A 24337-nucleotide genomic window follows, 5' to 3' on the forward strand; every position below is an offset into this window, starting at 1 on the left:
GTTGGTTGAGGATTCTAACTTGCACAATTCTTTTTCTTTTGAAGGATCTTGAAGGATGCCAACTATCCTCTCGTGGGTATAGCAGAGGTCTTGTCAAAGCCTGTTGCGTCATGAAAAAAGTGAAAGCACTGTTTTAATTACGCTAAAGTTTGTTTAAATTTAATCATTTCGTAGAATTTGCTATAAGTTCTGCTTGTATTAAGCCTTAAAATAATCAGCAACTGCTCAGGAAGTCTGTACCAAGATTCTCAAAAGATCTGAATGAGAACCATCAACACCTACATATTTCCCATTTCTAGTTTCTTCCATTTGTGTTGTCCATATACAACTACCTTCACATTTTCGAAACCTGGATTCTGAACGAGCTAAAAGTTAGTGTAGAAGTGCCGATATGAAGTTTTGAAGGTTTTGTGCATTCTGCCAAGTCAGTTTATGAAAAAATGGGAGAACGGAAGTCAATCTGATTTAGATGATGACGAACAACAGCTGTAGAAAAGCAATGTAATTGACAACGGCTTAATTCTTGAACCAGTCGGTTTTATTATTATTTTTTAATAACGCGCCCGACTTATAAAACGAACAAAATGGACATGAAGACGATATTGATGTATCTTTAAATGAACGTATAAAGACAAGGTATAAAACATGAAGGTGGTTTATATTGTTCTGCTTACATATTTTGGAATCCTTTAACACGAGCGACTTTGGTACGCGAAGAAAAAGCAAAACTGTCGCAGGAGAAATCTAATTAAACGATATAAACCAATTCATATAGGTATCACATTCGCATACTAGAGTATCTTTCAATTGTACGTTTATAACAATTGATTATTGTTTGATTGTTTATATGTTAAGATGTTCTACAGCAGATGATTGACTGCAAGTATTCTGCCATCTGCAAGGACATATAATATTTTGTAAATACCGTTTAGTTTTCGTGTCTTCTACAAGGATGTAAAGTTCCACACTCTTAATAAAGAACGATGTTTGGATATTCCGTACATGCGAAGACTCCATGTACATTTTTGTCTACGAGAGGGTCGTAAGAATGAAAGCTCTACTGCACATCGATCCCAGTTGGTTTAAACATATTGACCTAGGTTTTATACAACATAAGGATAATCAATGCTTACTGCTCAGCAACTAGTTCTTTGCGACTATACTAAGCTGCTTTTCAGACAATCGCTCGAAGCTTAACAATTTTTCGTAACAGTTATATTAAACTTATCGTCGTAAGCTTGTAAAGGATACACATGCAGGTTGTTGGCCTGAAACTCTAGTAGGGGATCCTTATGTAAATTGGTACGTGATTACCTTGTAGAACGAGGCCCGCTTCTCTTGGGCTGTGAGCAAGTTCGGCTTATGAAATACTAAAGGTAGCGGTGTGAAGCATTGATTCGCGATACAACGAAGTTCTAGAGGCCTGGTAGAACAGTAGTAGAACATAGACATAAACCAAATTATCAATTGACAGATTTTTTTTTACTTAGGTTACATAGAGAGATTTTTAGTTAAGTACTCCTAAATATATAAAACTTCCTAGGCTCAATTCCCTTATCTTGGGCCACAAGCTCTGAATTACCCCCTTTGGAAATAGTGTTCGAGAACTTGCTCGTCAAAGTAAATAAAAGAGACTGCGATAAACTTTCGATTAGCATGAAAGATAAACTTCCGTCTATAAATAATTTCGAGGCGCATTTGCATAGTTGACTCACTAATCGAGATGCTATATTGATAACGCTACTTATCTCTTGCACTAATCTTTAGGCTGTTGAACCTTAAAGTTTTTTTTTGGTTTGCACGGTTCACCTTGCAGTACAAACTGCCTTATTAAGCTTATTGGAGGATTTGAATTTCTCAATCTTCTCAACGTTTTCTCACCTGTGAATAATTTCTGGCATGCTTCCACCTTGTAGCACACTAGTGCACCATCTGTATCAGCTTTTCAACACTTTTCATAACGGATACGGATTTATCAACATGATGAATTTCATTATTCTTCATAAATTAAACACTACGTCATCTCGCTGAAGTGAATAGAGCTTGCGTGTCCTGTCCACCGACTCAAAGGTATCTTCTCAAGAGCAGAAAGCTTCCTCACAAAATGTACCCAATTAATTGCCAGCGGTTGAGGCTTACGAAATGTACTCATGTCCAACACTGAACCAAAGTGTCATCTGGCATGGTATGTTTGCGAGCATATCCATGGTCGTTGACAGGAGCCATCTTAGATCACCAAGTAAATTCCTTTACAAAAATAGAAGCACCAAATCGTATGTAGAATTCTGCTTAGGTGATCGCTGCATATAGCTTAATATCAAGGCAAACTGCCTTCAGTACATTCCTTAGTTGAGCCGTAAACGTTGGGAAGAAAAAAGTCGAAACACAAAGGTGTGAGCTTTGATCTATACTTTGGAATCTTTTGAGATAACATCGTATTACTAAGATATCGAAACATTGAAATAACATTTTACTAAGACGAGATGTCAAGATACGTGTTGTTCTCAATCAAAACGAATGCAACCAGTAGTATGCAATACAACCAAACAGACATAGTAATATTTGATAAGAAGCGTAGTGAGATTAGGATTTTCCAATTACAACTCACACGCTGTAATAGACTAAAATCTGTTGAAACATTATTTTCATGCGGTAAAGGATTTCAGATTTATCTACAAGGCTTCCGGCTGTGGCTTTTGCAGAAATAATGGTATTACTAATTGTAGATATCAGGATGCATTTAGAGAAAAAGTTAATAACAGTAAATGTCAAGATCCGCCGATACTTGCATTAGAACGAGTTGAATCAGTTTGCTTGCAACACAACCGACGAGAGCGGGTGGGTTGAAATGGAATAAGTACCGGAACACATATTGTCCTTAGGCCTTCGAAATTCGAAATATTCGAGTTTGAATCCTGTGACGTGCGGAACTTAGACTTTTAGCTAAGAAAGTATGAATAACACGGTGAGCTCGTCTGGGTGACCAAAGTAAATAAAAGAGACTGCGATAAACTTTCGATTAGCCTGAATGATAAACTTGTCTATAAAAAATTGCGAGGCGCATGTTGCAAAGTTGACTCACTCATCATGATGCTATATTGATAACGCTAAGTATCTATCCCACTAATCTTTAGGCTATAGAACCTTAAAGTTTTTCTGGCTCGCACGGTTCACCTTGCACTACAAACTGCCATATCCCCCACTGTTATTAAGCTTATCGGAGGATTTGAATTTTTGAATCTTCTCAATGTTTTTTAACCGGTGAGTAAATTTCTGGTATGCTTCCGCTTTGTAGCAGACTAGTGCACCATCTGAGATGGATTGATCAACTAGGAGAATTTTTGTATTCTTAATAAATTAAACACTACCTCATTTCGCTGACGTGAATAGAGCTTGCGTGTTCTGTACACCGACTCAAAGGTATCATCTCAAGAGCAGAAAGCTACCTCACAAAATGTACCCAATTAATCGCCTGCCGTTGAGGTTTACGAAATGTACTCATCTTCAACACTGAACCAGACTGTCATCTGACATGGTATGTTTGCGAGCATATCCATGACCGTTGACAAGAGCAATCCTAGATCGCCAAGAAAATTCCTGTACAAAAATAGAAGCACCAAATCATCTGTAGAATTATGCTTAGGTGATCGCTGCAGATAGCGTAATATCAAGGCAAACTGCCTTGAGTACATTCGTTAGTAGATCCGTTAACATGGGAAGAAGAAAATCGAAACACACAGGTATGTGCTTAGATCTATACTTGAGACTGTTTTCAGATAATATCGTATTACTAAGATATCGAAACATTGAAATAACATTTTACTAAGACGAGATGTCGAGATACGTGTTGTTCTCTTATCAAAACGAATGCAAGCAGTTAGCATGCAATACAACCAACCAGACATAGTAATATTTGATAAGAAGCGTAGTGAGATTAAAATTTTCCATTCGGAACTCAGTCGCTTTAATACACTAAAATCTGTTGAAACATTACTTTCATATGGCAAAAGATTAAGATTTGTCTACTAGGCTGCCAGCTGTGGCTTTTGCAGAAGTAATGGTATTACTAATATTGTCCTTAGGACTTGCAAATTTGAAATATTCGAGTTTGAAACCAGTGACGTGCGGAAAAAAATTTTTAGCTGAGAAAGAATGAATATCATGGTGTGATCATAAGGTAATGTTTTCATAAACTAGTAAAGAGAAGGCGCGTCAAAATGATGGGCTAGTTAATGGGTCACTTGCAATAGTGCAGGCATTCTGGAGCTGTTGAAGCTCTTTGTAATATGTATTTGCAACCTCAGAAATCACCTTAAAGTGAGAACATTAGCAGAGATGTCACTTGTCTTCATTGTAATAGTATCCTACATTGTTTCAAAAGAGATATTGATAAGGGATTAAATCAATCTCTAGGAGATGCGCTGATTAAAAAAAAAATTTGAGGATGGACGAGGATGTTCGATTTTTAATTAGTGGTTTAGGGTGCAACAGGCGTGCCAAAAATTCGAGGGTTTTCTTTCCAGGTTTCCGGTAAGGGTTAACGGCTTATAAGTTCCTTCTTACAACGCTGTGAAATTTATTCCTTAATTAATATTGGCTTACAGCTAGTGAAAGAATTCAACACCTTATCGGACGTCGCAGGATTTTATGTTGTGTACCTAGGTCTTAGAAACGATGATGTAGTGATTTTAGATCAACTTAACTCACATGGCGTACCATTTAGAAACCATGGATTTATTCTCCCGTTAATAAGTCGAGGGTGTCAAAGACATATAGCTTTGGGAACGTACAGCGGTTTGTTTTAGGTGGTCCCTCTGGATTGAAAAGGTTGTGATACCAAATGTAAAAAAAAAAACAAGTATTAGTTTATCAATGATAATCAAGGAATTGCTATAGTTCCCGTTTATATGCAACTACAATACAATCTGAGAGTGCTTCCTGCTGAAGAAATCTACTTAGCACCCATAACGGTATCACCTTGATTTTAATCGTTAGCCCGATAGATACTGTTTAATACACAGAGCTATGTTCATACGGATATATTGTTCAAACGAAGTCTACTTTATAATAACACTTGAGGCTATTAAATATGCATTTATTTTGCGTCTTTCGGCTCACTAGGTCTTACATACAGAGTTCTGTAGGAATCACTATGTTCCGGTCTACCATTAATAATATTTTCCCGATTGTATACTGTAAACCTTGCTATAAAACCCATTATATTCTAATACCGAAGCAGCCTTACTTTGGGCGTGAGACCGGTGATCTGATCGATGAGACAAATAAAGAAATGATTTTAAGTTCTGTTGAGATCTTCTCTTAGAAGGTTAGGTTGAAAATATTCACGGTATATTCAGTCCTGTGTTGCCACGAAGGTAATAACACTGGCCATGAGAATGCAACGAAACTGTGGGCTAATGAAATAATCTTTTCATAAGCTCTCTTTATGCTTTGATTAGTAACTAAGCCACACATGTCATAGAGCAGTAAAAGTCATTCATTTCAGAAGTCTCTTGATAACAATGTCGTATAGATTTCGTCATTCTGAGATCCTCCTTCCCTCTAATGCTATATACACTCATGTTTTTGTGTGAATGCTTTCTTACTCGGAAGATTTAATGAAGACTTCACTCGCGTCTTGCGTTTCGATTTCCTTTTCTCAACCAACCTTTGGGTAGCTATTAATCTAGCGAAATCTTCGCCACAACGATTGTGAATAGTGAGATACACATATCTTTTGATATAAGCAGTTTAGTCCCTCTGTATTTCTTCAATATTTCAAAATCAAGGTCCAATACTATATAATCTACTCTTTTGGATACAGTAAATAAATGCAAGAAAAGTGGACAAAGCACATGTGTTCAGACATTAGATCAGCCATTATACTGGAAAGGCTGATTCGTACATTCAACTGAAGAAATTTCTGAACTGTCCAAACTTGTACCGCAATTAGAAGGTTTCCACTTAAGCAATTTCTAGGCACGATTGGATACATTATGTCACGAAATGGTATAGAAGAACTATGGGGCACCCTGTGCACTATGACAACATTAGTGAAGGTGCTGAATGGCCCTATTTACTGAAAATCAATGAGAACTCAGTCCTAGACTATGCTCGGCAACCTTACATATGGCTATGAAGACATTTTGAACCCTCCGAGGAGATGATAAAATCTAGGAGGTGTTAGGTTCTGCTACCGTAATTACCTCCACTTTGTAGCAGACTAGTGCACCATGTGTATTAGTCTTGGCTCGTTTTAAATAAGAGAATAAATAAAAATGTACATGGAGTCTTTGGATGTACGGAATGTCCAAACATCGTTTTTTATGAACAGTGTTAAACTTTACATCCTTGTAGAAGACTCGAAAATTAAACGGTAGTTACAAAATATTAAGTGTCCTTGCGGATGGCAGAGTATTTCCAGTCAATCATCTGCTGTAGAACATCTTAACATATAAACAATCAAACAATAAACAATTGTAATAAACATACAATTAAATGATACTATAGTACGCGAATGTGATACCTATATGAATTGGTTGATCTCGTTTAACCCTTATCCGTGCAACCGGGGATTCCCAAGCCCTGTATTTTAATAAATATTTCGATGTCATAAAATTCGGAAATTTTCTATTTTTTGTTGAAGTTAAAGTCATAAACATATCGAGTTGGTAAGGCTAATAGAGTTGGTGAGGCGCAAGTTGCCGTCACGTTACAAAAATAGCTTGCCCGGATAAGGGTTAATTAGATTTGTCCCGCGACAGTTTTGTTTTCTCTTCGCGTACCAAAGCCACTGGGGTTAAAGGATTCCGTAATATGTAAGCAGAACTATAAACCACCTTGATGTTTTACACCTTGTCTTTATACCTTCATTTAAAGTTACATCAATATCGTTTTCATGTCCATTTTGTTCGGTCTATAAGTCGGGCACGTTATTAAAAAATAATAATAATAACTGATTGGTTCAAGAATTAAGCCGCTGTCAATGACATTGCTTTTCTACAGCTGTTGTTCGTTATCACCTAAAACAGATTGACATCCGATCTCCCATTTTTTCATGATTTCCCTTGGCTGAAGGCAAAAAATCTTCAATACTTCAACCCACTCTTTTACACTACCAGTTGGCTCGTTCACAATCCTATCTTCCAATACTTTTCCTTTAAAGTTAAGTACGCCTATCCAACATGAGCTAATAGTAGCTGTGAGGGTCCTGGAATTCGCATAACTTCATTCACACACCAACCCTATTTGATTGGGTGCATGGTTAGACTCCTCCAGTATTTAGAGGTACTGTAGAATTGAATGCTGCATAGCTGCCGTGGTAGTAGGGGGAAAAGGGGCTTATTGTAGCTTTGTAATTACTCAATTTTTATATCTGATATGGCTTATACCAGGGAAGATATTTTTCCTTCTCCATACAGGCGATTAAGAAATGTGTTATCTTGACCATTATGTCAGGATTGAGGTTTGCTAGGTTGAAGACACTGACTAACTTATACAATTCTTTGTCTTTTTGAAGGATCTTGAAGGCTGCCAACTATTCTCTCCTGAGTTTAGATGAGTTCTTATCAAAGCCTGTTGCGTCATGTAAAAAGTGAAAGCACTCTTTTAATGACGGTAAAGTTCCTTTAAATTTCATGTTTTCGTAGCATCTCCTTTCAGTTCTGCTTGTATTTCGCCTTGAAAGAATCAGCAGTTTTAATGAAGTCTTCTACCAAGATTCTTAAAAGATCTGAATCGGAACCATCAACAGCTACAGTTATCCAATTTCTAGTTTATTCCATTTCTGTTGTCCATATACAACTACCTTTACTCTTTCGAAACCTGTTTGCATCATTTGCAGGCGTCTAGTATGGATCTCCAACTTTCTCAAGAACCGTGATCGTATTGTCGTGGCATCAATGGCAGAACTAAGATATTTCCCGAAAGCTCTTTCTTGTGTTTCGGTATTTTCCGTGTCTAATTGTAATTTATATCCATAAAATATAAGGTGAAAATAGCGCATAACATAATTTATATACGTACTTACCGCAGATTTCACTTGCCATTTTTAGTCCACACCATTGCATGTAGAAGAACTCTTTCTTCTACGTGTGGGTTTTAAAAGTCATGACAACAGAGACTCTGTAATATTCACCGGAGTTGAATTGACACTCTTGCGCATTGAAATATTATCACACAAGAAAGGTGGCATTCGGTAAACGTCCAGCTCAGATGACAAACTGTTTCCCACAAAAGTCCTGTAGAACTTCTGTAATCGTAACAATATTTGGGAATGAAAAATTAATCTTGCTAACCTTGTGTCTGACGTTGAGTTAATCCCCCAGAAAATTCGTGGCGTTCATTAAGCACTGCTCGATAATCATATGACTTGGTACTTCGCTCAAGAAGACCTCTTTTCCTGCGAATTTTGATGGCTCCGTGAGTTGTTAATTTCTTTTAATCCTCTGATAATGAATTTCTCTCCAGGGCTTCCATCTGTTGAGTATAATGATGTGCAAATTTTGCTTAGAAGAGATAACCAGCTGCGTGAGAAAACGGAAGCATTAATTTAATTGCCTACAAATGAAGTTTCTACTCCCCAGTTCGATCTTGTCCCGTTCGATGAATAGCAATACGATTATGACCTTCTCTATATACCGCAGCCGAAGTTTACCGGTGCGGAAAAGGTCACATTATTAATTTTGAGAGTTCGTAATATCGTTTTTCTCATCCAGTTTCATTTTCTTGTAAGTGTTGCATATTGATTTCCTCATCCGGAGATTGTTGAATAAGATCGCAGATCCTAGATTTTGTCATCTCCCACGAGGGTTGTAACTGTCCTAATAAACACATGTAAAGGGCGCAGATCAAAATCTAGAAATGTGTTCTCAATTATCTTCAGTAGGAATGGCCATTGAGCATTTTCACTAATGTTGTCATACTGTACAGGATACCCCAAAGTTGTTCTATACAATTTCCTGACATAATTTATCCAATCGTGCCTAGAAATTACTTAAGTGGAAACCTCCTATGTGCGGTACGACTTTGGACAGTTCAGTAATTTCTTCAGCAGCATGTACGATTAGAATCCTTTCCAGTATAATTAATGATCTAATGTCATATGTGCTTTGTCCACTTATCTTGCAATTATTTACGGAAGCAGAAGAGTAGAATATATAGTATTGGCACTTGATGTTGAATTATTGAGGAAATACAGAGTGACTATACTGCTTGTATCAAAAGGAGATGTGTGTATCTCACCATTCCACATTCGTTGTGGCGAAGCTTTCACAAGATGAATAACTATCCAAAGGTTTTTTGAGAAAAGGAAATTGAGACGCGAGACGCGAGTGATGACTTCATAAAATGTTTCGAGTAAGCTAAATTGATATACCAAGAACATGAGTGTATAGAAGTAGAGGTAAAGAGGATGTCAGAATGACGATATACTTATCAAGACGATGCTACAGTGATATCAGATTACTTTTTCATTTAAGACATGAATGTGGAGAATTTACATCAAGAGACTTCTATAATGATTGATTTTTTCTGCTCTATGAAATGTGTGCTACTTAGTTACTAATGCCACAGTTTGGTTGCTCTGTAATGACCAATGTTACTAAGTTGGTAGCGAACACAGGACCGACTATACCGTAAATGTTATCCACGTAACCGTCTAAGAGAAGATTCAAAAGAACATAACATCGATTCTTTATTTGTCTCATCCTAGTGAATCCTACAGAACTCTGTATAAAAGCAGTAGTGCGCCGCAAGGAAGCTAATTAAATGCATTTTTCATAGCCTCGATAATTAAAACACAGGAGAAACTTTAAATGATATATCCGAAAGAATACAATTCTTTGGCATAACAGCTTCTATCATGTTAATTATCAAGAAGAATGTGAGAGCGTTATGGGTACTAAGTAGATATCTTAAGCAGGAAGCACTCTCAATAAGCATTGTAGTTACATATAAACGAGAAGTATAGCAATTGCTTATCATTTTAAATTAATACTTATGTTTTTTTCATTTGGTATCGCATTTTTTTTTAATCCCAAGGGCAAACCAACAACAAACCGGTGAACGTTCCCAAAGTAAAACGTCTCTGATACCCTCGTCTTATTAAAAGGAGAAGAAAATCCACGGTTATTATGGTACAACTCTTTATAGTGTGAGTTATGTAGTTCTAAAAGCATTACTGCTTCGTTTTTAAGATCTAGGTACACAACAATTTCATTTTCTTGTAAGTGTTGCATATTGATTTCCTCATCCAGACTTTGTTGAATAAGATCGCAGATCCTAGATTTGTCTTCACCCCGAGGGATGTAAATGTCTTTATAACCACATGCAAATGGCGAAGAGCAAAGTCTAGAAGTGTGTTGTCAATGATCTTGAATAGGAGTGGCCATTCAGCATTTTCACTAATGTTGTCATACTGTACAGGATACCCCAAAGTTCTTCTATACCATTTACTGACATAATGTATCCAATCGTGCCACAAAATTAATTAAGTAGAATCGTCGTAAGTGCGGTACAACTTTGGACAGTTCAGAAATTTCTTCACCAGCAGGTACGATTAGAAAACCTTTCAAGTATAATTAATGGTCTAATGTCATAACACATGTGCTTTGTCTACTTTTCTTGCACTTATTTACTGAAGCAGAAGAGTAGAATCTATAGTATTGAACCTTGATGTTGAATTCTTGAAGAAATACAGAGTGACTACACTGCTTGTATCAAAAGGAGATTTCTGTATCTCACCATTCTGCAATTGTTGAGGCGAGGCTATCACAAGATGAATAGCTATCCAAAGGTTGTTTGAGAAAAGGAAATTGAGACGCGAGACGCGAGTGATGACTTGATAAAATGTTCCGAGTAAGACAAAATTATACACCAAGAACATGAGTGTAAAGAAGTAGAGGTAAAGAGGATGTCAGAATGACTAAATGTGATAAGATAATGATGAAGAACAATGTTAGAGCGCTATGGGTACTAAGTAGATTTCTTCAGCAGGAAGTACTCTCAAAGAGTATTGTAGTTATATATAAACGGGAAGTATAGCAATTGCTTGATTATCATTTTAAATTAATACTTATGTTTTTTACCTTTGGTTTTACAACCTTTTTGTAAACCCAAGCGACCACCTAAAACAAACCACTCTACGTTAGCAATTTAAACTTCTGTGATACCCTCGTCTTATTTAAGGGAGAAGAAAATCCACGGTTTTTTAAATGATACGACATTGTATAATGTGAGTTAAGGAGCTCTAAAAGCATGACTGCTTCGTGTTTAAGATCTAGGTACACAATATACGATCCTGCGGCCTCCGATAAGGTGTGGAATTCCTTTACTAACTGTAAGCCAATATGAATTAAGGAATACATGGCGTTGTCCAGTGCTGACTTTTAAATTTCAGAGCATTTAAACACATGGAAAGATAACCCTCGAATTATTGGAACGCCTGCTGCACCCTAAACAACTAATTAAAAAAAACGAACATCAACGTCCGTTGTCAAAATCATTTCTTTAATCACCGCATCACTTAGAGATCGATTTCATCCTTTATTAATTTTATTTTTGAGCCATTGTAGACACTATTACACTGAAGTCAAGTGACATTTCTGCTAATTTCTCATTTTAAGGTGATTTCTGACGTTGCAGATGCATATTACAAAAAGCTTCACCAGTTCAGATGAGTGCTATTTCGCAAGTTGCGCATCAACTTGCCCATCATATTAATGCGCCTACTCTTTACCAGTTTATAAAAACAATACCTTATGAGCTCACCGTAATATTCATTCATTCTCAGCTAAACTCTTCTTCTTCCGCACGACACTGGGTTTAAACTCGAATTTTTCGAATTTACGAGTCCTAAGGAAATATGAGCTGCCGTAATGTTTCAACGGATTTTGGTCTATTACAGCGTGTGACTTGCAATTGAAAAATCCTAATCTCACTACGCTTCGTATGAAATATTACTATGTCTGGTTGGTTGTAGTGCATGCTAACTGCTTGCATTCGTTTTGATAAGAGAGCAACACGTGCACGACATCTTCTCTTAGTAAAAGGTTATCTGAATGTTTCGGTATCTTAGTAATACTATGTTATCTGAAAGCAGTCTGAAGTGTAGATCTAAGCACATATCTGTGTGTTTCGACTTTCTTCTTCCCTACGTTAACGGCTCTACTAACGAAGGTACTCAAGGCAGTTTGTCATGATATTTCACTATATGCAGCGAACACCTAGCAGAATTCTACATACGATTTGGTGCTGCTATTATTGTAAAGGAATTTACTTGGTGATCTAGGATGGCTCTTGTCAACGGAGATGGATATGCCCGCAAACATACCATGCCAAACGAAAGTCTGCTTCATTGTTAGAGATGAATATACATCGTAAGCTTATACTGCTAGCGATTAATCGGGTACATTTTGTGGAGTTTAACGCTAATCGAAAGTTTATCGCAGTCTCTTTTACTTACTTTGGTCACCGAGACGAGCAAGTTCTCGGACACTTATCCCATGGAGGTAATTCAGGGCTTGTGGCCCAAGATGTGGGAAGTGAGCTTAGGAAGTTTTATATATATCAGGTGTTCTGTCAATTGATCATTAGGTTGATGTCTCTGTTCGACACCTATTGTACCAGGCTTCTATAACTTTTTTGTATCGCGAATCACTGCTTACGACGCTACCTTTAGTAATTGGTAGGCCGATCTTGTCTCACAGGCCAAGACAAACAGGCCTGGTTCTACAAGGTAATCACGTACCTATTTACTTAAGGATCTCCTATCAGAGTTTTAGGCCAATAACCTGCATGTGAATCCATTACAAGGTTACGACCATAAGCGTGATATAACTGTTACACAAAATTGTATAGCTTTGTGGGCTTCTTTTTGAGAAGCAGCTTGGTACAATGGCAAAGGAACAAGGTGCTGAGCAGTAAGCATTGATTACCCTTATGTCGTATAAAACCTAGGGCAATAGGCTGAAACCAACTGTCATCGACGTGTAGTCGAGCTTTCATTCTTACGACACTGTCTTCGAAAAAAATGTACATGGAGTCTTTGAACGTACGGAATATCCAAACATCGTTCTTTATAAAGAGTGTTTAAATTTATTTCTTTGTAGGAGAGTCGAAAACTAAACGCTAGTTACACAATATTAAGAGTCCTTGCAGATGGCAGAATACTTGGATCAATCATCTTCTGTTGAACTCATCCTTCTCGGTGTGGTTTATAAAACTCAAGACAATAGAGACGCTGCAGTATTCACCGCAGTCGAATTAACATTCTTGCGCAATGAGATATTACAACAAAGGAACGTGACATTAGCTCAACGTGCCGCTCAAATGACAAACTGTTTCCCTCAAAAGTTCTGTAGAACTTCTGTTATCGTAACAATATTTGGGAATGAAGGATTAATCTTGTTAACGTTGTGTCAAACGTTGAATTAATCTCCCAGAAAATTTCGTGGCCTACATTAGGCACTTAGAGAAAATCATTTCACTTGGTACTTCGCTCAAGAAGACCTCTTTTTCTGCAAATTGTTAAGTTTCCTTGAGTTGGTAATTTCTTACACTTATGAAGACGATATTAAATCTTCGGAGTAAGACAGCATTGACACAGCAAGAACATCAGTGTATAGAATTAGAGGGAAAGAATATGTCAGAATGACAAAATGGGATACAATATTAATATGAACACAATGCTACCGTGAAATCATATTACTTTTTCATTCAAGAACTTGAAAAATGGAGAATTTTCGTCAAGGGGCTTCTGAAATGAATGACTTCCCTGGAGTTCAAAATATGTAAACAGAACAATAAACCACCTTCATGTTTTATACCTTGTCCTTATACCTTCATTTAAAGTTACATCAAGATCGTCTTCATGTCCATCTTGTTACATTTGTAAGATGCGGACGTTATTACAAAATAATAATCATAACTGATTGAATCAACAATTAAGCCGTTGTCAATGACATATTGGTTTTCTATACTTGTTTGTCTTCATCTATTTCAGATTGTCTTCCGATCTGCCATTTATATATTAAGTCCCTTGGCAGAAAGCAGAAAACCTTGAATACTTCATATCGGCTTTTTTAAACTATCATGTGGCACGTCCACAATCCTATCAAGCGGTCCCTTGTAAACTACACGTAGGTAACCTTATCCGGCTGGAGCTAATGTTAGCAGTGCGGGTTCTGGAATTCGCATATCCTCTTTGACACACAAACCTCATTCAATTGGGTTCATGCCAAGACCATTTCGGTCCTGGACTTAGAGGAATTTCGAATTGAATGCGAGCTGCCGTGTTACTAGGGGAGAAAGTGACCATTTTGAAGCTTTGTAACTTCTTTCTTGCTATACCTGATATGACTTATACCAGGGTGGACATGTTTCCTTCTCTATGCAGGCGGATAAGAAATGTCTAATGTTCACGATTTTGTCAGGATTCAGATTTGGTTTTGTTGAAGACTATGATTAACTTGCAGTACTCTTTTTCTTTGTGAAGGATCTTGAAGGCTGAGAACTATTCTCTCCTGAGTATAGCTCAGGTCGTGTCAAAGCCTGTTGCATCACGAAAAAAGCGAAAGTACTCTTTTAATGACGCTAAAGTTTTTAAAATTTAATGATTTCGTAACACATGTTTTCAGTTCTGCTTGTAAGTGGCGTTAAGAGAATCAGCAACTGCTCATGAAGTCTTCTACCAATGTTCTTTAAAGATCTGTATCAGACACATCAACAGCTTCAGAATTCCCGTTTGTTATTTTTTCCATTACTGTTGTCCATATATACCTACCTTTTTCCTTCGAAAACTGTTTGCATCATTTGAAGCAGTCTAGTGTTGATCTCCAAGTTTTTCCAGAACTGTGATTGAATTGCCATGGCTTTAATGCAAGAATTAAATTCGATCGTTGCAGATATTTTCCGAAAGATCTTTTTTGTCTTCCGGCACTTTCCGTGTCTTATTGTAAATAAGATCCATAAAATATAGGGTGAAAATTGCGCTTAACATTATTTATATACCTACTTAACGCAGATTTGTCTTGCCATTTTTAGTTCACACCATTGCGTGTAGAAGGGCTCTTCCTTCTATGTGTATGTTTTAAAACACAAGACAACAGAGACTCTGCCATATCCACAGGAGTCGAATTGACATTCTTGCGCATTGAGATATTATCACACAAGGAAGCTGGCATTAGCTCAACGTGCCGCTCAGATAAAAAAGTACTTCCCTCAAAAGTCCTGTAGAACTTCTCTTATCGTAACAATATCTGGGAATGAAGGATTAATTTTGCTAACGTTGTGTCTCACGTTGAGTTAATCCCCCAGAAAATTTTCTGGACTTCATTAAGTACTGTTCGATAATCATTTCCCTTGTAATTTCGCTCAAGAAAGCCTCTTCTCCTACGTATTCTGAATGTCCCTTGAGTTAGTTTCTTGAAATCCTCTAATACCGTAATTGTCTCCAAGGCTTCCATCTGTTGAGTTTAGTGATATGCTAATTTTGCATAGAAAAGATGACCAGCTGCGTGAAAAACGGAGGCATTTAATTAATTGCCTACAAACGAAGTTTCTATTTCCCTGTTCGATCTAGTCCCTTTGGATGGGGGACTGCTACTGCGAGTCTACTGCAGCCAAAGTTTGCCGGTTCGGAAAGTTCACCGTCTTAATTTTGAGTTTTCCTCGATATCGTTTTTTCATACAGTTTCATTTTCTTGTAAATGTTGCTTATTGACTTTGTCATCCAGACATTGTTGAATAAGATCGCAGATCTTAGATTTTGTCATCTCCTCCGAGGGTTCTAAATGTCTTCATAGCCACATGTAAAGGTCGCGGAGCAAAGTCTAGAAGTTAGTTCTCGTTGATGTTCAGTAGGTATGGCCATTCAGCATTTTCACTAATGTTGTCAGAGTGCACAGGATACCCCAAAGTTCTTCTATACCATTTCGTGACATAATGTATCCAAATCGTGCCTAGAAACTACTTAAGTGCAAATCTTCTAAGGGCGGTACAACTTTGAACAGTTCAGAAATTACTTCAGCAGAAGGTACTATTTGAACATCTTTCCAGTATAATGGCTGATCTAATGTCATAACACATGTGCTTTGTCCACTTTTCTTGCACTTATTTACTGTATGCAAAAGAGTAGATTATATAGTATTGGTACTTGATTTTGAAATATTGAGGAAATACAGAGGGACTACACAGCTTATTTCAAAAGATGTGTAGTATCTCTCCATTCTACAGTCGTTGTGGCGAAGCTTTCACTTGATGAATAGTTATCCTAAGGTTGTTTGCGAAAAGAAAATCGAGACGCGATACGCGAGTGAAGACTTGATTAAATCTTCCGAGTAAGACATCATTGACACAAAAAGAACATGAGTGTATTGCATTAGAGTGAAGGAGGATTTCAGAATGACGAAATGTGATACGATATTCATATCAAGACAATGCTACCGTGATATCAGATTACTTTTTCGTTGAAGAGCTTTAATATGGAGAATTTTCATCCTGAGACTTCTGAAATGAATGACTTTTACTGGTCTATGAAATGTGTGGTTTAGTTATTAATCAAAGCATAAAGTAAGCTTATATGAAAAGATTATTTGATTTGCCCACAGTTTGGTTTCTTTGTAATGGCTAGTGTTACTAAGTTGGTAGCGAACACAAGACTGAATATACCGTGAATATTTTCAACCTAACCGTCTAAGAGAAGATTTCCAAAGAACTTAAAATCGATTCTTATTTGTCTCATCGATCAGATCACCGGTCTCAGGCCTAAAGTAAGGCTGGTTCGGAGGTTAGAATATAATGGGTTCCATAGCATGGTTTACAGGATACAATCGGGAAAATATTATTAATGATAGACCGGAACTTAGTGAATCCTACAGAACTCTGTATGTAAGCCCTAGTGAGCAGAAGGACGCTAACTAAATGTATGTTTGATAGCCTCGAATGTTAACACAAAGGAAACTTCGTTTGAACATTGTATCCGTAAGAACACAGCTCTTTGTATTAAGCAGTATCTATCGGTCTAACGATTAAGAACAAGGTGAGAGCGTTTTGGGTGCTAAGTAGATTTCTTCAGCAGGAAGCACTCTCAAATAGTATTGTAGTGTCATATAAACGGGAAGTATAGCAATTGCTTGATTATCATTGGTAAAATACTACTTATGTTTTTTTTATTTGGTATCACAACCTTTTTCAATCCCGAGGGACCACCTAAAACAAACCGCTGTATGTTCCCAAAGCCATATGTCTGTGATACCCTCGTCTTATTAACGGGAGAATAAATCCACGGTTTTTAAATGGTAGGCCATTGTATAATGTGAGTTAAGTTGCTCTAAAATCACTACATCATCGTTTTTAAGACCTAGGTACACAACATAAGATCCTGCGACGTCCGATAAAGTGTTGAATTCCTTTACTAGCTGTAAGCCAATATGAATTAATGAATACATGCCTAAATTCACAGCATTGTAAGAAGGAACTTATAAGCCGTTAACCCTTACGGGACACCTAGATAGAGAACCATCGAAAATTGTTTACATTAATTAAATATGCCTATAATGAAGGTAAAGAAATGGCGATTTATCGTACCGCAAGCTGATTTAGAAGGGATATCCGGTGTCGACAAAATGTAGAGTTAGAATGGGTGTCTCTCACTATGACTGAAGGAAAAAACTATTGTTTTATAAGAATCAAGCAGATATAGTATGGAATGAATTCATAGCTCTGAAACGGTCATCATATTTCGAGATCAAAAGGTGCAGTTCATTGTAACGCATATTGAAGAACAAACTGTTTCTCTTCAAATTGGTAAAATAGTAAAGCTATGGAATTTATTCTCTAGAGATCGAGTTAGCCCTATATCAAATAATTAAACAACCATACCAGATGGAACGTTAAAGAAATAAGATAATGAATCTGTATATCCTCCTGAGACCCAGCGTTCCCTATAGGGAACATCCTATATGTTTGGTGTTTTTCTTTATAGCAGTAATAGGAAGGCGGGTATTTTTCTTGAACGTGTACTAGAAGCTGGCAACTATGTGACAGCGTAGCGAATATCGATGTTCATTTGTTTTCTTAGGACGTCGGACAGTGGAAAATCAACGAAGATGGCAGAAAACTTCGCGTCTGGATCTCGTAAAGGTAAATATTGGTTTAGAAATATGATTCTTTCATTTTATTTTATTTATTGTTGCTTTATGTACGCAGAAGTAGTGTATTATTGAACTATCGTAACTGTCATTTCTTACGACTTACAAAAATGTCAAAAACGAGTCCTTATTTCGATGTTCCCTATAGGGAACATTGGGTCACCAAATTGATGAAAGTACTAATAGATGATAGAGTACATTTTCTGAAAGTAATGTGTATGTCCTTGATAAATATTTAGCCTACTTCTATGCAATACGTTAATTTACGAAAGTAATGGTCTAAATTCCTGCTGTTTTTTCAACTTTTTGAAATTTATCTAATTAAATAACTATTTTAGCCAAAAATCCGATCTGGTAAATGGTAAATTTCCACTGTTTCCACACGGTCTAATTCTGTAACCAGAGACAACGATTGCAACCAAGAGAAGTGTCCCCCTATCTTGGATAAGCAAGCTTAGTGCATAAATTGACAGAAATGATGATAGAATATTGTGCATAAGATTAACCTAAATGTTGGTTTCCACTATTTTTAAAAATTTATTTCAATTTGAAAGTCTCTGGAATAAATAAATAAATTGATATTTTTAAGTTCACATAAATAAAAATGATATATGAATTTGAAAATAACATAAGCTAAAAATACTAGAAACGAATCTGCGCCAATTTTGTTCGATTGGCTTCAAAATTTCCTTACTTAGCTGCTGTATATATGCAATAGTTAGATCGGAATTCAACTATTTCATCAACTTTGACATCTGACTAGAAAATCGTGAATGGATCACTCAATTCTCATACAACTTGCATATATGCAGAAGCTGATTTTGGCACCACACCCATCAAATTGGTGAGGGGACGTTTTCAGTGTTTGTTGCATACGTTGTTTCAAAAGTCCAATATCTCACTTATTTCTTCGAATGCGAAATAAATATTTTGTGAGACATTTTGTATTATTGTTTTAGCATAATTTTTAAAATTGATTCCAAAATCCATATCTCTGCGGAAATCCCCATTGTAGTCAATTCGGCGTTACTTACTCTGATTATAATTCAAGGCTTATTTTTCCGTTTTTTTGTCTTTACGCAGCTAAGAAAATACACAATGAATTCAAATTAAGATGCATAATATCTTCACCCAATCTAGATGGAAACTGAGCTCCTAGGATTTGAATAATTTATTTTGCAAATTAATCTAACGTGTTTCGAGTATATCAGACCTAATATATTGTAATTCATTTTTATTTCGTAGGTCTCACAGACAAAGAATATCAAGAGGAACTATTGTTCGATGGAAATGACTCAAATTTGGATCTCTCTGATGAAGATGAAGAGGAGTACTTGGACCTGGTTCCACGAGATTATGTAGAGGACAGCAGTCAATTTGTAAATCAAGATGAATCAGATTTTGAAGAACAAGACTCTCCAGTTCACTGAGAAGGTATAGGACGTCCTACACGGTGGAAGCATACAGATGTTTTCCAACCTTTGCCCCCTGCTTCTGATTTTCAATCAAACGTCTCCGATGTAAGAAAATGTCGCCCGATCCAACATTTTGAAAAGTACTTCTTGGTGTGTTTTACGAAGACGTAAGCAAAGCAACAAACAAAATATATCATGTTAAGACTGGCAAGATCTTAAACGCTACGCCTGACGAGATCAAAAAATTATTTGGAGTTATAATTATGATGTTGTATTTGAAGTATCCTAGGCTGCGAATGTACTGGGCTAGAGGTACACGGGTTTCAGCAATTGCAGACTGCATGTCACGCAACCGATTCACACTTCTGAGAAATAATTTGAAAGTTGTAGATGGTTTAACTGTTCCGGAAATAGAAAAGGAAAATGACACTTACTGGAAGTTTAGGCCTATGATAAATTTAGTCCAGAAGGGTGTCTGTCAAAAGCTAAAACGAAAACAGTTTCAATAGATGAGCAAATAGTTCCATTTTGGGGTCACGTCAAGATGAGTCAGAACACTAGGGGTAAACCAAACCCTTGCGGTTTGAAGGTGTTTCTTGCATGTTCGCCTGATGGACTCCCGTTAGATTTTTTTCTATGAAGGCAAAGGGGACACAATTTTAAAATCCTGAATCCTGAAATGAAGAATCTGACCATCGGTGAAAAGGCTGTTATGAAAGTAACTTCATCTCTTCCGGAAGGTTGTACAATATATAGGGATCGATTTTTTACCTCCATTACACTCCTTGATTTACTTCATTCGGAAGCCAAGATGCAGGGAACTAGTACCATAAGAAAAGGAAATATTCCCCAAGCTGTACGCTTGAAATCTGACAGGGATTTGCAGTCCCTAGGTAGGGGATCAATTGATCAGGTGGTTAGAAATGATGGACAAATATGTATAACAAAATGGTTTGATAATAAGCCTGTGATCTTGGCATCTTCCGTAGATGGTTGCTTACCATTAGATGAATGTAAGAGATGGTGTAAGAAAGAGAAAGATATATGAGACTGTCCAGAGGCCAAAATCGAAAAAAGTTACAATTCCGAAATGGGAGGTGTTGATCTTTTGGACAGAGTTATCTCATACTACAGAATTCAAACACGAACGAGGAAATGGACAGTCAGAGTTGTTAAGCATCTCTATGACTTTGCTATTGCAGCCAGCTGGTTAGAAATGAGGCGAGATGAAATAGTAAGAGGCACACCTAGAAAGAACAGATTCCAGTTTCTTGACTTCAAAATGTCTCTTGCAGAATCGCTTCTCCATGACATGATGAAAATGAAGGACAATGGAGAGTCAGAGAACGAAACCGACGAAGAAAGTGAAATGACAAGAAATCCACGTAAACAACAAGCAACAAGTCCCCATCCCTCAGCTGAGTTCAGGAAGAAAGGTTTTCTTAATATGCCCGAATTATGGATAGCGAAGCACATAGATGTAGACTTCCTGGATGTAAGAGCAATAAAACCAGAGTTCTGTGCATGGCATGTAATGTTCACTTGTGCCTGGTAGCTAGTAGGAATTGCTTCAAAGAGTAGCACAACTTGCTGTAATTATTGAGTAGACGAAAAGATCAAATTTCAACGATATCATAAAAAGGTAGTTTATTGTACTATTTTAAGAGTGTATCTATAAAAATGTATGTATGTATAAAATTTACACCATATTCTTAATTTTTGTAATGATATATTGTACTTATAATTGGCAAAGAATAGTAAAATAGTTGAAAAAAACATTGACATTATTCTTTAAAAATACTCTCACAAAACATGAGCTCGAGGCCCAATGTTCCCTATAGGGAACATTCAATTATGACACCATAGAAAATCTGAGTTAATAATTTTTTTCTTCAATTGACTTATACATTTGATTTTCATCTAAGAAATGCATTTTTGATGACAAAATTCATTTTAGTCTTATCTTGGCTCTCGGGAGGATATGGAGCGGAAAAGCTGGCTCATAGAACTTATTTTTTTCAAGTTGCTTTCCCTTTAGAAAATAGCTTAGGGTTTATTACCTAAGAAGACTTAAGCTATTCAAACCTACGAGAACAGTCCCTCCTTCATGCAAGATAACTGCAAGCCAAAGAGGAACCAAGCCTAAAAGAGCGGGAAGTGTTGCTAGTACGATAACAGCAAGAGCAAGGGTGATATTTTGTTTGACAATAGCAATTGTTTTATGGGCTTTTTGAATGATCCAGTCGAGTAAAGAAAGATCATCATTGAGAAATACAATATCCTATGCTCCAATGGCTGTAGCACTTCCTATTGTTCCCATAGAGATGCCCACAGTGGCTCTTGCTAGGGCAGTGGCATCATTTACTCCATCACCAACCATAATAAGGCCTTGACTAGTAGATAGTTCTGCAACTTTAGCTAATTTATCCTAAGTTTTAAATCTGCATAGATGGTAGAAATACCTACTTGTTCGGCTACATCTTTTGCAATTTCTAACTGATCACCTGAAAGCATAATAGGATGAAGTTTTTGGTTTTTTGGCCGATCGATTAAGGGTTTTGATTGGGCTCGTAAAGTATCGGTAAAATGGAAGAGAAATAAAGTTTTTCCTAGTAAAAGATAATTATGCAATGTTCCTTTTTGGAAGATTTCATAAGAAAATGTTATAGGTAATAAATGTTGAATTTCCTATGTAGACAGGGACTTTACGGTTTTGTAAATGAACAAACCTTTGTAAACCAGAGCCTGGAATAGCTGTAAAATCTAGAATTTCTAAAGGTTTAATTTGTTTCTCTTTTACGTAAGTAACTATAGCATCTGCGATAGGGTGTAATGCAGGTATTTCTAACCCATATGCTGCTTGTAATCCCTCTTCTAGAGTATAGTGTGGAGCCTGCTTTTGGTAGAGTATTTCTAAATTTGTGGAGTGAAGATTTCCTGTAGTTATTGTTCCTGTTTTATCAAAAGCTACAGTGTGACACGAGGTGAGCGCGTCTAAAATAACCCATCCTTTAAGTAAAATTCCTTTTCGAGCACAGCTATTGATTGCGCTTAAATAAGCTGGTTGCTATGATTAATGCACAAGGGGAGGCTGCTGTTAAGAAAGATAATGCGCGGTAGATTCCTCCTTCAGAACCTAAATAGGGGATGGAAAAAACCCAAGGGAGCGTAATGGTAAAAACGAAAAAAAAGCGAAATAATGTTTATCGCTTAGAATTTACAAAAGCGGTCTAGAAAGCGTTGTAGATGAGACTTTGCTTTTTGAGGTTGAGCTCAATAGTTCGATTTAGCGTGCAGTCACTACTTGTGCGAGTAACCTCTACTGTCATCAAGATTATAGGCACCTGCTTGTACTTCATCTCCCACTTTTTTACTAACAGGGCGGCTTTCTCCTGTTAAATGGCTTAAATTTATAAAAGAACTACCCTTAATAAACACGGAATCAAGCGAAACAACTTCTCCTGCTTTGATCAACAAGATGGTTTTAAGAGAAATATCTTTGCTGATCTCTCATAAAGCGCTCCATCTTCTGCTACTACGTAAGTAAATCTAGGAGCAATTTGATGCAGGCTAACTAGAGCGCTTTTTGTCTTTTCTGTAACTAGTGTCTGCATGGCACCGGATAATTCGAATAAGACAAGCAATAAAGCTCCTTCCATACCACTTCCGATTAATACCGATAAGAGAGCAGCTAGAGTCATTAACACCGATATTAATTTCGAGATTTTTTATATCTTCTAAAGCTCCAATTAATGCTGGTGTTCCCGAAAAAAAAAATAATAAACAGAGATTAGAAAGAAGAGGTTTAAGAAAGGAAAAAATAAAAACGCACAATAATAATATCATAGGTATAGGTATTAAAGAAAGATGTTTGCCCCATTTGGGCGAAGAAGGAGTTAGAAAAGGGCTGATGCACTCACTATTCTTTGCCCGAAGCAAAAAATTCATCGAAAAGATAAGGACTATTTGACATTTCAGATGCCTTTGATTAACTGTTGAGCAAATATAACAGCATCGCCAATAAGAACTAATGCAGCGCAGTTCCAAACTGTTCTTTGCCAAGCTGAACTATTTTCAGGATGAGCAGAAAGCACGGTGGAAAAAAATCACTAGCAAAACAGCTGCAATAGATATACCAAATCAGTAGGATAAAACATAACCTATTAAGAATAAAACAGCGCTTACTAATGCTCCTAATAAGGCAAAGATGCTATGTTTAACCGGTGTTCGTATTGTTTTAAATAGAGACCTAACTCTTCTTCTAACATAATATGTAAAAGAGGATTGTCGTCAGCCATCAAACAGTCGATTACCTCCTTGAGCAGTTTACCAGAAAATCCTTTTGCTTGATAGATTTCGGAGAGCTCTTCTCGTTCTTGAGGTCTGTGATGTTCAATCTCAAAACGCTCCTCTTCAATAATACGATGTAATCTGCATTCGAAACCAACCATTTATAGCACTTCGCGCTGCTATAAATAAAATCAGACCAAAAGAGAATACTCCAAGAGTTGGCAAAGATAGTTGAGTGATCCATCCAATCAAAAGTACTATGGCAAGCAGATTCATGCTTCTGTTGCAGCAATTACATGAGAAGGAGCCTCGGATCCATATATTTCAGCTTTAAGAAGAGCTCCATTATTGCGCGCTTCTTTCAAATGTTCTGGAACTGATTTCCCCTTAAAATGTTTGAACATAAGTTTATGATCCTTCTTGAACCAAGTAGCTAAGCAAGTGCAGCAGATCGAGATAATGTTGGCAAGCAATTAATTCTCT

Source organism: Thermobia domestica, chromosome 13 (assembly GCF_964235325.1).
Source record: "Thermobia domestica chromosome 13, izTheDome1.hap1.1, whole genome shotgun sequence".
In the NCBI taxonomy this organism is placed as follows: domain Eukaryota; kingdom Metazoa; phylum Arthropoda; class Insecta; order Zygentoma; family Lepismatidae; genus Thermobia; species Thermobia domestica.